At 39.3% G+C, this 13801-nt stretch overlaps 1 protein-coding gene across 1 annotated transcript in view; it reads left to right on the forward strand.

Moving 5' to 3' along the window:
• The first annotated feature begins 219 nt into the window (after positions 1-219).
• The window catches only part of THSD7B (thrombospondin type 1 domain containing 7B), a 1185627-nt gene continuing 1172045 nt past the window's right edge, over positions 220-13801 (forward strand). Inside the window, exon 1 of the mRNA XM_079925246.1 lies at positions 220-303. The gene's annotated coding sequence lies outside the window, so the exon portion shown is untranslated. The remainder of the gene's footprint in view (positions 304-13801) is intronic.

Below are 13801 nucleotides of genomic sequence, written 5' to 3' on the forward strand. Positions count from 1 at the left end.
AGGTAAAAAAGAACCCCAATCAATCTAAAAGGGGAAAAAAGAAAAGAGAAGAAAAACAGACCTTGGCTATGGGGGGCGGAGTTTAGGCAGAGGTGGAACTTATGCAGGGGCGAGATTTAGGGTGGATTAGGGTTAGGGGCGGGACATAAGCAGGGGGTGTGACACTTGAGCGTGGTGCGGAGCCTAGGCTCAGGACCCGGAAAAGGCGTTGGGGGAAGGGCCTCTGCTTAGGACCCGAAAGGGAGCGGAGAAGCAGCACGTCCAAGCGGCTGCCTGCAGAGTGTGGGGCTCTGGAGTTTGGTGGTAAGGCCCTGGGTGAGGGTGTGAGGGTGGGGTTTAGGCCCAGTGCAGTTGGAGGGGGTCTCAGAGGGGGTCTCCAGAGTGTAGAGGTGGGGCCCTGGGTGGGGGTCTAGGGGTGGGGCTTGGGCTCTGCATGGCAGGAGGGATACTCTGAGGGCAGAAGATTAGGCCTGGGAGCCCAAGCAGCTCCCAGGTGCCTAAGTGGATAGGGAAATCGCTGGCCGTGTTCTCTTCCATTCCTCCATGTCCGCCATGTCTCCCCCTGGGTCTCCCCCATTCCCGCTGGACCCCTAACTGTGGGTGGGTCCCACTGGGTGTAGGAACTCCTCCCTCCTCCAGCCACCCCTCAGGGGTGCCAGTCGTATAGGTCCGGCCTTTATTTTTGCTCCCCCTTCCCTCCCTCCCACTCCCTCAGGATCCGCCTGGCTGGAGGGCGCCTAGGTGAGCAGAGGATCAGGCCTGGGATCTCAGCAGGCTCCCGGGGGCCCAAGAGGGCAGGATAAACCTGGTCACTCTCCCTTTTGATCCTCTGCCCTCCCAATGGTCGTCCAATTACCCCCTTCAGACATGGGATCCCTTCCCCTCCCCCAGCCACCCCTCAGCGGCGCCAGTCCCGTCCTGCCTCCACTTCTCCTCCCCCCCTCACTCCTCCCCACGCCCCACATCCTACCTGGTCGATGGGGGTTCCTTCCATCCCCTTAGGTGTCCGTGGTCCCCCACCAGTGCCTGGTAGGTGCTCTAGTTTTGCGGAGACGCGAATTCCTCATCCTCCTAGTCCGCCATCTTGACTCCTCTCTGCCAGGCTCATTCTAAGTCCATTACATTTATTTAGTCCTTATAGCACTCTTATAAGGTATGGGTATTATTATTATCCCTATTTTATAAATGAGGAAATGGAGGCACAGACAGGTTAGGCAAGTTGCCTAGCATCACATGACTGGCCTGTGGAGGAGCCAGCAAACGTTTTGGAGAGGTATGGTATTGAAGATTGGATTTTATTTTCTTGCCCAACTCTGTAACATAGTATCAGATGATTTTAGGAAAGGTACCAGCTCTTTCATTCAATGTATTTCCTAATCTTTGAATTTAGAGCTCAAAGCAGCAGTAAAATGGAAAAGGGAAAATTTGGTGATACGGAGGGAAATGGCCACAGAAAACTCAAAGATGTCTTAAAGGACATCTATTTTAGTGTTTAGAGATGGAGTGTTTTGCATATCAGTTGCCAGCGACTGTTTTTAAGAACTTGAAAACATTTGGTTCTCCTAGGTGTCCCCGATGGCCCCTTTCTTGTCCTGTTTATTTTATATTTCACTACCCATTAAGAAAGTGTATATTGGGCACTGTTCCACCACAGCTGCCTCACTGCCCAGTTATCTTAAATTCTGATCTAGTGGTTTTGGAATCAATGAAGTTGTTTGTTTATTGAAACATTTCAAAATTAAAGAAAACTTGTAAGAACTTTACAAAGTACTTTTCTTCTCCTGGACCATTGAGGGGAAGTCCCATTGCCCCTGAATACTTTTTCTTTTTTCTATAAACAAGGATATTCTCCTCATCAGCGGCTCTCAATGTGGAGTCTCTAAATTAATAGCATCAGCCACTCCTAATAACTTGTTAGTGATGCAAATTCTTGAGCCCCACCCCAGACCTCCTGAATCAGAAACTCTGAGGTGGAGTGCAGATATCTGGATCTTAACAAGTCTTTAAGATGGTTCTTATGAACACTCAAGATTACATGTCAGGTATTCTGTAGAGTATCCTATATTACCTCACCACAACCATACAAATCAGGTACAGGAAATTAATACTGATACATTACTACCATTTACTCCTCACAATCCATTTACATTCTGCCAATTTCCCTAATTTTCACATTCTTTACAGCAAAAGAATGACACCCCGATGCTCCCATTGCATTTATTTGTCATGTTTCTCTAAAATATCCTTCAATCCTTAATATTTCTTGGATTTTCATAACCTTGGCACCTTTGGAGATGACAGGCCAGTTATTTTGTAGACTGTTCCTCAATTTGCATTTGTCTGATGTTTCTTCGTGATTTGATTCAGGTTGTGGACCCTTGTCAGAAATATCACAGATGTGATGCTGAGTTTTTCTCATTGCATCCCGTTGGGTGGTACACAATTTCAATTTGTTCTCTATCTGATGATGTTTACTTTAGTTACTTGGTTAAGGTGATGTCCATTAGACATTTCCACTGTCTTTATAATTTTTTCTTTTTTCTTTATAATTAATAAGTACTTAGTTGAGCGAAACTTTGAGAGTATATAAATCCATTGTTTCTTATCAAACTTTTCATTTATTTATGTTTGTTTTTTCATCCATCCATTCATCCATCCGTTTGTATGGGTATGGGTCTCATGGATTCCTATTTTATTAATGGGTTATATTCATTACTATCATTATGATGCTCATATTGTCTCAGAGTGGGCCAGTGGAAGCCCTTTCAAGGTTGCTTGTGTGTTCTTTTGACACGTCCTCGTCATCTGTCGAGCTCTTCCATGTTTCCTGGTACAGCAAGATGTTCCAGGCTCATCTTATATTTTCTTTGCCCTGGCTCTGGAATCAGCTATTTCTCTAAGGAGCTCTAGTTTCCTTTCTTTTCTTTTTTAGTAGTAAATGGTATTTAAAAATCAAGATCTGGGTACTAGGTGTGCTCATTGCTCCTGGGGTGTAGCTGCTTCCAGGCCCACTCAGTCAACAGAGCTAGGGACCGTATGTGTGTGTGTGTGTGTGTGTGTCTATACACATTCAAATCTACATTTGTTTCAACATTTAGCTATACATATTGAAAACCATGAGTTCACCCTGATATCTCCAATTCCAGTCCAATACCACAGAGTTTATTCTAGTTTTTTCCCTTTTTGTATTTGTAGCTCCTTGCTTTAACAGTGTGGAATCTGATTCCTACTCTCTTATGTATTCCTACTATGTTATGTATTTGATCAACTTCTCTGTCTATGGGACCAGTTTCCTGTCACCACTGCTGTCCCACTCCCTTTGTGGACACCCTCCTCATCCCATTTGGTCTCTGACACCCATGCTGGCACCTGCCACTGCTCTGGTCTGCACAGATGCCTCTCACTCCACTAGGTTCAGATACCCCATGAAGCCCACTTTCCTACACAGATGACCTCCTTACCCTGCTCAGACTTTGACGCTTTGTGCTGGGCTGCCCCTCTCACGCACCCATGGATGATGTCCTCACCCAGCTACGGCTCTGATACTCTGCATCACTGCCCTCCTTGCCCCACTCAGGCTCCAAAATCACACGCTGGGCTGGGCCACCAACCCTTCTTCTCTTGTGAATGCCTTACTCACTGTACTTGGGCTCCAACCAACCATCTTGGACTGTTCCCCTTTGTCCCCAATTCCATCCCACCCACCCCCAACGTGGGCATGCTTCCCTCACCTTGGTAAGACTCCAACACCCCACTCTGGGCCACTTAAAATTCCTCCACCATCCAGACCTTTGGATTGAATTGTTCAGGAAAGAATAGGAAGAAGAGGAAGAAAATACACTGAGTTTTTAGTGTACTTTAAAAATCAACGTATTTATTCACAAGACCAGTAGATTTACTTTTAGCAGTTGTTTAGGAAGGATACAAAGCCATTTCCATTTTTGTCATAAAGCTTATGAACCATATATTGTACTAAAATAATGTCTTTATTATATATATCAGGTTCCTAGAGGCATTCCAAATGTTTTTTTCTGCTCAGGGGCAAGTTGATTAGTATGGTAGGGTTGAAGCATTTTTTCTTGGTTCTCTGAGAACCCTTGATATCCACACAATATCATTACCTTGTTACTTTTGTTGTTCATGTCGTAGTTGGATTATATCTGGCCTTTCCTGCGTGTTTTTCATCCTCACTAGATGCACTAATGTCTCTGATTCATATCCTGAGGGCTTTTCCCTTTAGTGCTCAGATCTATGGGGCTTGGGTCACTGCTTCAGAGACAGCATCTAAGAGCCTAAGATGCAAAGAAAGAAGCTGCTTGTAAAAGTGTCAGATGAAAGAGTCAGATGCAAGATTTGGAAGCGAGCTTGCTGAATGAATTTTCCTGTTTCTATAAAACTACATATGACTGAAATGGGGGAGGAGGGGGAGGAATTTGAAGGATTGAAGAAAGAGGAAAGAGTGGGAAACCCTCAGGCCTGGGTTGGAGGAAGGGTGATGACATGACATTTTGTGGGGAGCACCAGGGAACCCTGAGTAGGTGGACTCAGCTGTCGCTCTTGTTGCTGTCACCAACAGCCAGTGGTTGGCCTGTCAGCCATGAGTGTCTGGGTCAAAATGACACTCGTCTGAGCCATGGAGATTCTGCCCAGTCTTTTTTCCTGTTCCAATCATAACTCACTGCTGGTCATGGGACGGTGTAAGCGTTTGCGAACAGAGACTAAGGAAATTGTAACCCTCGTGGGGTTGACATGGTGGTGTCAAGAGAGAACTTCGCCTCTTGATCATGATGCAGCCAAGTTGGTCTGGACAGAACCAGTAGGAAATTGCCCCTTGGGACAGGACAGTGGTGAACTCACATTCCCTGTTATGTTATTGTTATTGTAGTAGATGTACATGGAAACTAAAATATTAGTACAGAATGCTACAGCATGAATAGTAAAATTCTCCCCCACCCAGTTCTGTTAGTGTTATAAAATCATAATTCTAAATGATAAGCTAATACCTTAACTCATTGATTTATCAACTTTAAATTGTATTTATTGATGCTTTAGTAAAATATATGAGGATGAAATTCATTTCAGTTACCCTTTTAATCTGATCCCATGAGATTTTTTTTATCGAGGTATAGTTGATTTACAATATTATATGTTTCAGATGTACAGCATAGTGATGTCACAATTTTTAAAGATTATACTCCATTTATAGTTATTATAAAATATTGCCTATATTCTCTGTGCTATCAAATATATCCTTGTAGCTTATTTATTTATACATAGTAGTTTGTACCTTTTAATCCCTTACCCCTACCTTGCCCCTCCTCCCTTCCCTCTCCCCACTAGTTTGTTTTCTATATCTGTGGGTCTGTTTCTTTTTTATTATATTTACTACTTTGTTTTATTTTTTAGATACCACATATAAGTGATATCATATAGTATTTGTGTTTCTCTGTTGACTTATTTCACTAATAATATCCTCCAGGTCCATCTATGTTGTTGCAAATGGCAAATTTTCATTTTTTATGGCTAAGTAGTATTCCACTGTGTGTATGTGTGTGTGTGTCCACATCTTCTTTATCCATTCATCTGTTGATGGGCACTTAGGTTGCTTCCATATCTTGGCTATTGTAAATAATACTGCTATGAACACTGGGGTGCACATTTTTGAATTCGTGTTTTTGTTTTCTTCAGATATATACCCATGAGTGGAATTGCTGGATCATGTATTAGTTCTATTTTTAGTTTTTTTGAGGAACCTCCATACTGTTCTTCACAGTGGCTGCATCAATTTACATTCCCAACAGTGAATAAGGATTCCCTTTTCTCCACATCCTCACCAACATTTGTTATTTGTGGTCTTTTTGATGAGAGCCATTCTGATAGCTGTGTAGTGATATCTCATTGTGGTTTTGATTTTCATTTCTCTGATGATTCACCACATTCAGTATCTTTTCATGTGCCTGTTGGCCATCTGTATGTCTTCTTTGGAAAATATCTATTAAGGTTTTCTGCCCATTTTAAAAATTAGTTTTTTCTTTGTTTGTTTTGATATTGAGTTGTATGAGCTGCTTACATATTTTGGATACTAACCCCTTATGGGTCATATCATTTGCAAGTATTCTCTCCAATTCAGTAGGTTGTCTTTTTGTTTTGTTCATGGTTTCCTTTGCTGTGCAAGAGCTTTAAAGTTTAATCAGGTCCCAATTGGTTTACTTTTGCTTTTGTTGCCTTTTACTTAGGAGACAGATCCAAAAAAATATTGCTACAATTTATGTCAAAGAGTGTTCTGCCTGTGTTTCCTTCTAGTAGTTTTATGGTTTCTAGTCTTACATTTATGTCTGTAATACATTTTGAGTCTATTTTTGTATATGGTGTGAGAAAATGTTCTAATTTCATTCTTTTATGTATAGCTGTCCACTTTTCCCAGAACCTCTTATTGAAGAGACTGTCTTTTCTCCATTGTACATTCTTGCCTTCTTTATTGTAGAATAATTGACCATAAGTGCGTGGGTTTACGTTTGGGCTCTCTATGCTCTTCCATTGATCTATGTGTCTGTTTTTGTGCCAGTACCATGATATTTTGATTACTGTAGCTTTGTAATATATTCTGAAGTCAGGGAGCATGATACCTTCAGCTCTGTTCTTCTTTCTCCAGATTGTTTTTGCTCTTTGGGCATCTTTGTGTTTCCATACACATTTTAAAATTATTTTTTCTACTTCTGTGGATAATTGGTGTTTTGCTAAGGATTGCATTGAATCTGTAGATTGCCTTGGAGTATGGTCATTTTAACAGTATTAATTTTTCCAGTCCATGAACATGATATACCTTTCTATCTGTTTGTGTCATCTTCATTTTCGTTCATCAGTGTCTTAACAGTTTTCTGAGTACAGGTATTTTTTTTATCTCCTTAGGTAAGTTTATTCCTAGGTATTTTGATGGGGATTACATTGAAACTGTAGGTCATTTGGGCAATACGGGTATTTTTACAATATTAACTCTTCTATTCCAAGAATTTAGCATGCCTTTCCATTTATTTATGTCTTCTTTAATTTCTTTCTCGTGTCTTACAGTTTTTAGTGTGCAGACCTTTTACCTGCTTGGTTAAATTTGTTCCTAATTATTTTATATTTTTTGATGCTATTGTAAATGGGATTGTTTTCTTAATTTCCTTTTCAGGTAGTTTGCTGTTAGTGTATAGAAATGCAACTGCTTTCTGTGTGTTTATTTTGTATCCTGCAACTGTACTGAATTTGTTTATTAGTTCTAAAGTTTCTTGGTAGAGTTTTTAGGGTTTCTTATCTATAGATTATGTTATCTGCAGAGACAATTTCACTTCTTTACAATTTGGATGCCTGTTATTTCTTTTTCCTGCCTAATTGCCTTGGCTAGGACTTCCAATACTATGTTGAGTAAAAGTGGTGAGAATGCACATCCTTCTCTTGTTCCTGATCTTAGAGGAAAAGCTTTCAACATTTTGTCACTGAGTATGCTGTTAGCTGTGGGTTTGTCATATATTATGTTGAGGTACGCTCCTTCTAAACCCAGTCTGTTTTTTTTTATCATGAAAGGGTGTTGAATTTTGTCTAATTTTTTTGTATCGATTGAGATGATCATATGATTTTTATCCTTCATCTTGTTAATGTAGTATATCACATCTTTGATTTTCATATGTTGAACCACCCTTGCATCCCACTTCGTCAGGGTATATGATCCTTTTAATATTGTATTGAATTCAATTTGCTAGTATTTTTTTGAGGATATTTCATTTACATTTATCAGAGATATTGGCCTGTAATTTTCTTTTCTTGCAGTGTCCTTGTCTGGCTTTAGTATTAGAGTAATACTGGCTCATAAAACATGGTTGAAAGCTTTCCCTCCTCTTCAATTTTCTGTAAGAGTTTGGGAAGGATTAGCATTCATTTTTCTTTAATTTTTTGGTAGAATTCACCCATGAAGCCATCTGGTTGTTCGCTTTTTGTTGTTGTTTGGGGGGTTTTTGGTTACTGATTCAATCTCCTTACTCATTATTAGTCTGTTCAGATTTCTATTTTTTCATGATTCAGTCTTGGTAGGTTGTATGTTTCTTGAAATTTATCCATTCCTTCTAAGTTGTCCAATTTATTGGTGCACAGTAGTCTCTTATGATTGTTTTGTATTTCTGTGGTATCAGTTGTAATGTCTCCTCTTTCATTTATACATTCATTTATTTGAGTTGTCTTTTTTTTTTCTTGGTAAGTTTAGCTAAAAGTTTGTCAATTTTGTTCATCTTTTTAAAAAAGCCAGCACTTAGTTTCATTGATCTTTTTCTGTTGTCTTTCTAGTGTCTATTTCACTTATTTCTACCATTATGGTTATTATCTCTTTCCTTCTGCTAACTTTGGGCTTAGTTTGTTCTTTTTCTGGTTTCTTGAGGTGTAAAGTTATGTTGTTTATTTGAGTATTTTTTTTTTTTTTTTGTGGTACATGGGCCTCTCACTGTTGTGGCCTCTCCCGTTGCAGAGCACAGGCTCCAGACATGCAGGCTCAGCAGCCATGGCTCACGGGCCTAGCTGCTCCGCGGCATGTGGGATCTTCCTGGACTGGGACACGAACCTGGGTCCTCTGCATCGGCAGGTGGACTCTCAACTGCTGCACCACCAGGGAAGCCCTATTTCTTTTTTCTTAATGTAGACATTTAATTGCTGTATACTTCCCTCTTAGAATTGCTTTTGCATTATCCCATAAATTTTGGTATGTTGTATTTCTATTTTCATTTATCTCAAGATACTTTATGATTTCCCTTTTGATTTCTTATTTGACCCATTAGTTTTTCAGGAATGTATTGTTTAATTTCAAATATGTATTTGTGAATTTTCCTTCTATTATTGATTTCTAATTTCATAGCATTGTGGTTGGAAAAGGTACTTGATAATGATTTCAATCTTCTTAAATTTGTTAAGACTTTCTTTGTGGCCCAACATGTGAGCTATATTGTAGAATGTTCTATGTGCGCTTGAGAGGAATATGTATTCTGCTGCTGTTGCAGTTGTTTTATATATGTCTGCTAGATCCATTAGTATTATTCAGGTCCACTCTTTCCTTTTTGATTTATGTCTAGTTGTTCTATCCAATTTGAAAATAGAGTTTTGAAATCCCCTACTATTATTGCATTGCTGTCTATTTCTCCCTTCAATTCTGCTAGTATTTGCTTTAAATATTTATGTGCTCCAAAGTTGGGGGCATGTATAATTTATAATTGTTATATTTTCTTTGTGAATTAATCCTTTTATCAGCATATAGTGACCTTTGACTCTTGTGACTGATTTTGAAAGTCTATTTAAGTATAGCCACCTCTACTCTCTTTTGGTTATCATTTCCATGGAATATCTTTTTCCAACCCTTTACTTTCAACCTATATGTGTCCTCAAAGCTAAAGTGAATCTCTTGTAGGCAGTGTATTGTTGGAGCTTGTTTTTTATCCATTCAGCCACTCTGTGTGTTTTGATTGGAGTATTTAATTCATTTATGTTCAAAGTAATTGTTGATAGGTAAGAACTTACTGTTGCCATTTTCTTGATTTTTTTCTGACTGTCTTATAGTTCCTTTATTCCTCTCTTACTGTCTTTCTTTGTGATTTATTTTTTTGTCATGGTGTCTTTAAATTCCTTTCTCTTTGTCTGGTGTATATCTATTAGAAGTTTTTTCTTTTTGGTTACCATGAGGCTTATATAAAATGTCTTATAGATGTACCAGCCTATTTTAAGCTGATAACACTTTACCTTCAATCACACCCAAGAGCTGTACAGTTTACTTTTATTTCTCCTCCTTCCACATTTTATGCTATTGATGTCACACTTTACATCTTTTTATGTGCATCCAATACAAGTTATTGTAGCTATGGTTAGTTTTAATACTATTGCTTTTAACTTTTATACTAGAGACAAATGTGACTTATATACCACCATTACAGTATTAGAGTATCCTAATTTTGACTATATATTTAGCTTTAACAGTGAGTTTTATACTTTCAAATGTTTTCATGTTATTACTTATACCATTCTTTAATTTCAACTTCAATAACTCTGTTTAGCATTTCTTGTAGGGCATATCTGGTGGTGATGAAATCCCTTAGCTTTTGTTTGTCTGGGAATGTCTTTATCTTTGTGTCCTATAGTTCTGAAGGACAGTTTTGCTGGGTATAGTATTCTTGGTTAGCAGTTTTTTCTTTCAGCACTTTGAATGTATCATCTCACTCCCTTCTGGCCTACAAATTTTCTGCTGAGAAACTCACTGAGAGCTTTTTTGGGGGTCCCTTGTATATGATGATTCATCTTTCTCTTGTTGATTTACAAATTTCTCTTTGTCTTTTACTTTTAACATTTTGATTGTAATGTGTCTTGGGGATAATCTTTGGGTTTATCCTACTTGAGGTCCTTTGACCTTCCTGTATCTGGATATCCATATCTCTCTTCTCCCTAGATTTTGGATATTTTCAGCTCTTATTTCTTTATTTCTGTGAGCAGTTGGAACCAAGTCACAGGCCTGTTTTGGGATCTGCTGTTAGACCAAGATTGTTTGGTCTGCCTCTGGAGGGCCTGATGGAGGCTTGTTTCCCAGGGGGTCACTGTGCTGGCAGGACTCCTTGCTTACTGTGTCTGATAGGGGCTGGATCTGGATCACAGGCACATAAGGGTCTGCTTCTGGGACCAAGAAGTGGTGGGTGTATTTGACTCCCCCCAGGTCCCTTGGTGTATGGGGCTGGTGGCGGGACCAAGCCAAATGGGACTGTAGCCAAGTCCTCAGGGGTACAGAACTGTTTTCAGTTCTGTAGCTGGGACTAAAGTCAATGGGTCAGACACCTGGGCACAGACAGTCTTCTAAAAATGACCCACTTGTTCTTATACTCCACTGGGTTTCACAGTCTCCTCCCTGGGTCCCAAAGCTCCCAAGAAGGTACTTTTGTTCATGGATGGCTACAAATTTATTGTTGCTGAGGGGGATATGAGAGGACCTCCTATTCTGTTGTCTTGCTGATGTCACTCTTCTCTCTCCTGTTTTCTAAGCTTTGACTTTTCACTCTCCAGTCTAGTTTATTTTCAGTCTTTTCCACCAGCCATTCTATTGAATATTTTATCTCAGCAATCATATTTCTTAATTCCATTACTTCTGTTCTTGGTTTATTCCTCGTTCAGAAGTGTGATCTTACTGTCTGCAAACAACACTTCTCTAAAGACAGTAGTTATACATTTTTAATGCTTTAAATTTTTTTTCCTTGAATTCAGTAGACCCTTCAGGTTATTTTCTATTAGTTTATCTTTGTCTTTCTTATGGTCTTTCTGGTTTTCTTCAAATGTTTGTTAATCCCATTTTGTACATTTATTTTTACAAAGTAAAGGCTGTGTTGATTCATGAGTAGGTAGGTGCATTTCCTCTGTCAGTGCAGAGCTGGATGAGGGCTGAGAGTACACCTACCTGTGTGGGCAGGGCTTGTATACTAGAAGCCTTCACTTTAGGTTGTGCAAATAGGAACCATCTGACCTCTGATGGTCTTACTTTTAGGTTGTCAAGCCCTGTGAGAGCCCTGGACTGCACCCATCAGATTACGCCTTTTCTTCAGAGAGTATTTATGTGGCTGCAGCCTTGGGGAAAATGCCATTACTGCACAGTTCTCAACCAAGGACCTTAATTTCTGTCCTTCATCTGGCCTGTGTTCTGGGTTCCTGCTGATTTCAAGGAGTTCTTCCATTAAGAAAAGATCCCACCTTTACTACAGCATTCTTTGGTGCATGCTCTAAGCAGTGCATTTCTGCTGTAGTTCATTCTGTTTGCTTTCTACCTTTAGGAAATTTATTAGAAACATTGGCCTACTGATATCCCTCCCTACAAGTCTCAGCACTTTGAGGAATGTACCACTACAATCTGTTTTAAGATTAGGAAGATAAACATGTGCATTTAGCCTGACATTTTGAACTAGAAGAGATTTATTCACTTAATTTTATAGTTGGTGGCATATCTCTTTAAATTTTTCAACAGTATGTGGAGGTTATATTTTATAAATCCCTACGTACCTCAGTGTATCTTTCTGTTGTTTCCACATAAGCAAGGATTCTTAGCTGGGTATAAAATTCAGGACATGTTGCTTCATATCCTATTTCAGAAGAGAATTTGAGGCCAGCCTAAATGTTTTTCTTATAGATGGTGCCCATCTACCACGTGTTTCTGCTTAACAATACATGTGAGATTTTTAACCTCTTTTAATGGTTCAAAAATTTTAGCATGTTGACACTAGGTGTGGATCTCTTTTAAAATTATTTTTCCTGGAATGCAATTATGTTCACCTCTGTAAACTTGGCACATAGTAGGCACCCATTAATAGCCAGTAAATAAATGAATGAATAAACCATTCCAACTTGAAGTCTCAGTTTCTACTCAGTTTAGGTTTAGTTTCTACTCAGTTCTTTTTTATCATATGATATCACTCAAATGTGGAATCCAAAAATGCTACAGATGAACATATCCACAAAACAGAAACAGACCCACAGTCACAGAAAACAAACCCACGGACACCAAAGGGGATGAGGGGGGAGAGATAAATCAGGAGCCCGGAACTAATATATACACACTACCATATACAAAATAGATAAACAACTAAGTCCTACTGTATAGCACAGGGAACTATACTTAACATCCTGCAACAATCCATAATGGAAGAGTCTGAAAAATAATATATATATTTAACTGAATCACTCTGCTGCACATATAAAACCAACACAACACTGCAAACCAACCACATTCCAACAACAAAAAAAAAATTAGTAACTTTCCAATAACCCTTTGAGGAACAAGTTGGTAACTTGAGAGGACTGGAAAAAAAAGACTGGAAATTTTTGTTAAAAGAGAGAAAAAGAGAGCAAGAGGAAGGTTTTAATATTTTCTTTTCTTTCCTAGCTGACTGGTTGCTCCAAATTTTTAAATATTTACCTCCTCACTTCAATCCTGTTCCATAACCTCAATCAGAGGGTAAAAAAAGACTACCAAGGTACGTGATGGAAAATTGGAAAAGTTCATTTGGAGCTAATGTAATAAAAGGAGATAAAGATCATTCCAGACGTACGAGCGGGCATAATGTATTCTCAACTCATTCAATCATAAAAATAAAATTTTACTTTGTTTCAGGACTAAACTGGATAAAAGGGCAGACTTGTTGCTATGAAACATACTTCCAGGTTTTCAAGCTTCACAAAAACTCTTCTTTAGGAACACAGAGTTGTGTTTCCCAGTTGTCTCCTCAGATTTCAGAACTATTTGTTTTCCCTTCCATCTTAACAAAACACCTGGTGCTAGCTCTGACACTTTGTTCATTAAATAATATTTACCCACATTTACCAGGTCTTACTACCTGTCTGGCATTTCCCAGGGCATGGTCATAATAGCCCTTCCCTCAGCTTTCTATCTCCCCCTGACTGTACATAATCAAAGGGTCTCTAGAAAGTTTGTTGTTAAAATTCTTCCTAACTGTCGGTTCACAAACTGGCCGCCATACACAGACGGCAAGGAGAGACCAGAGAAAGAGGCAGCCACTCCATATTGGTAGATGGCAGGTTTAATAACAAAGGAACTTCCTTAGAGGCTTGTCTTGGGTGCTGCAAGACAAGTAGATCTCCACACCCACCTGCCAGGATCTTAAAAGTTTATAAAGAGATTCTATCAGAGTTCAGTCATGTATTCAGTCCAGATGGTGTCAACAACACCTACTCTCTCAAGGCTGCGTCCTTGAAACTATGGGAATGGTGGGCAGACAAGGGAGGGGGTGAGGAGCCTCCA

Source organism: Stenella coeruleoalba (assembly GCF_951394435.1).
Source record: "Stenella coeruleoalba genome assembly, chromosome: 6".
In the NCBI taxonomy this organism is placed as follows: Eukaryota; Metazoa; Chordata; class Mammalia; order Artiodactyla; family Delphinidae; genus Stenella; species Stenella coeruleoalba.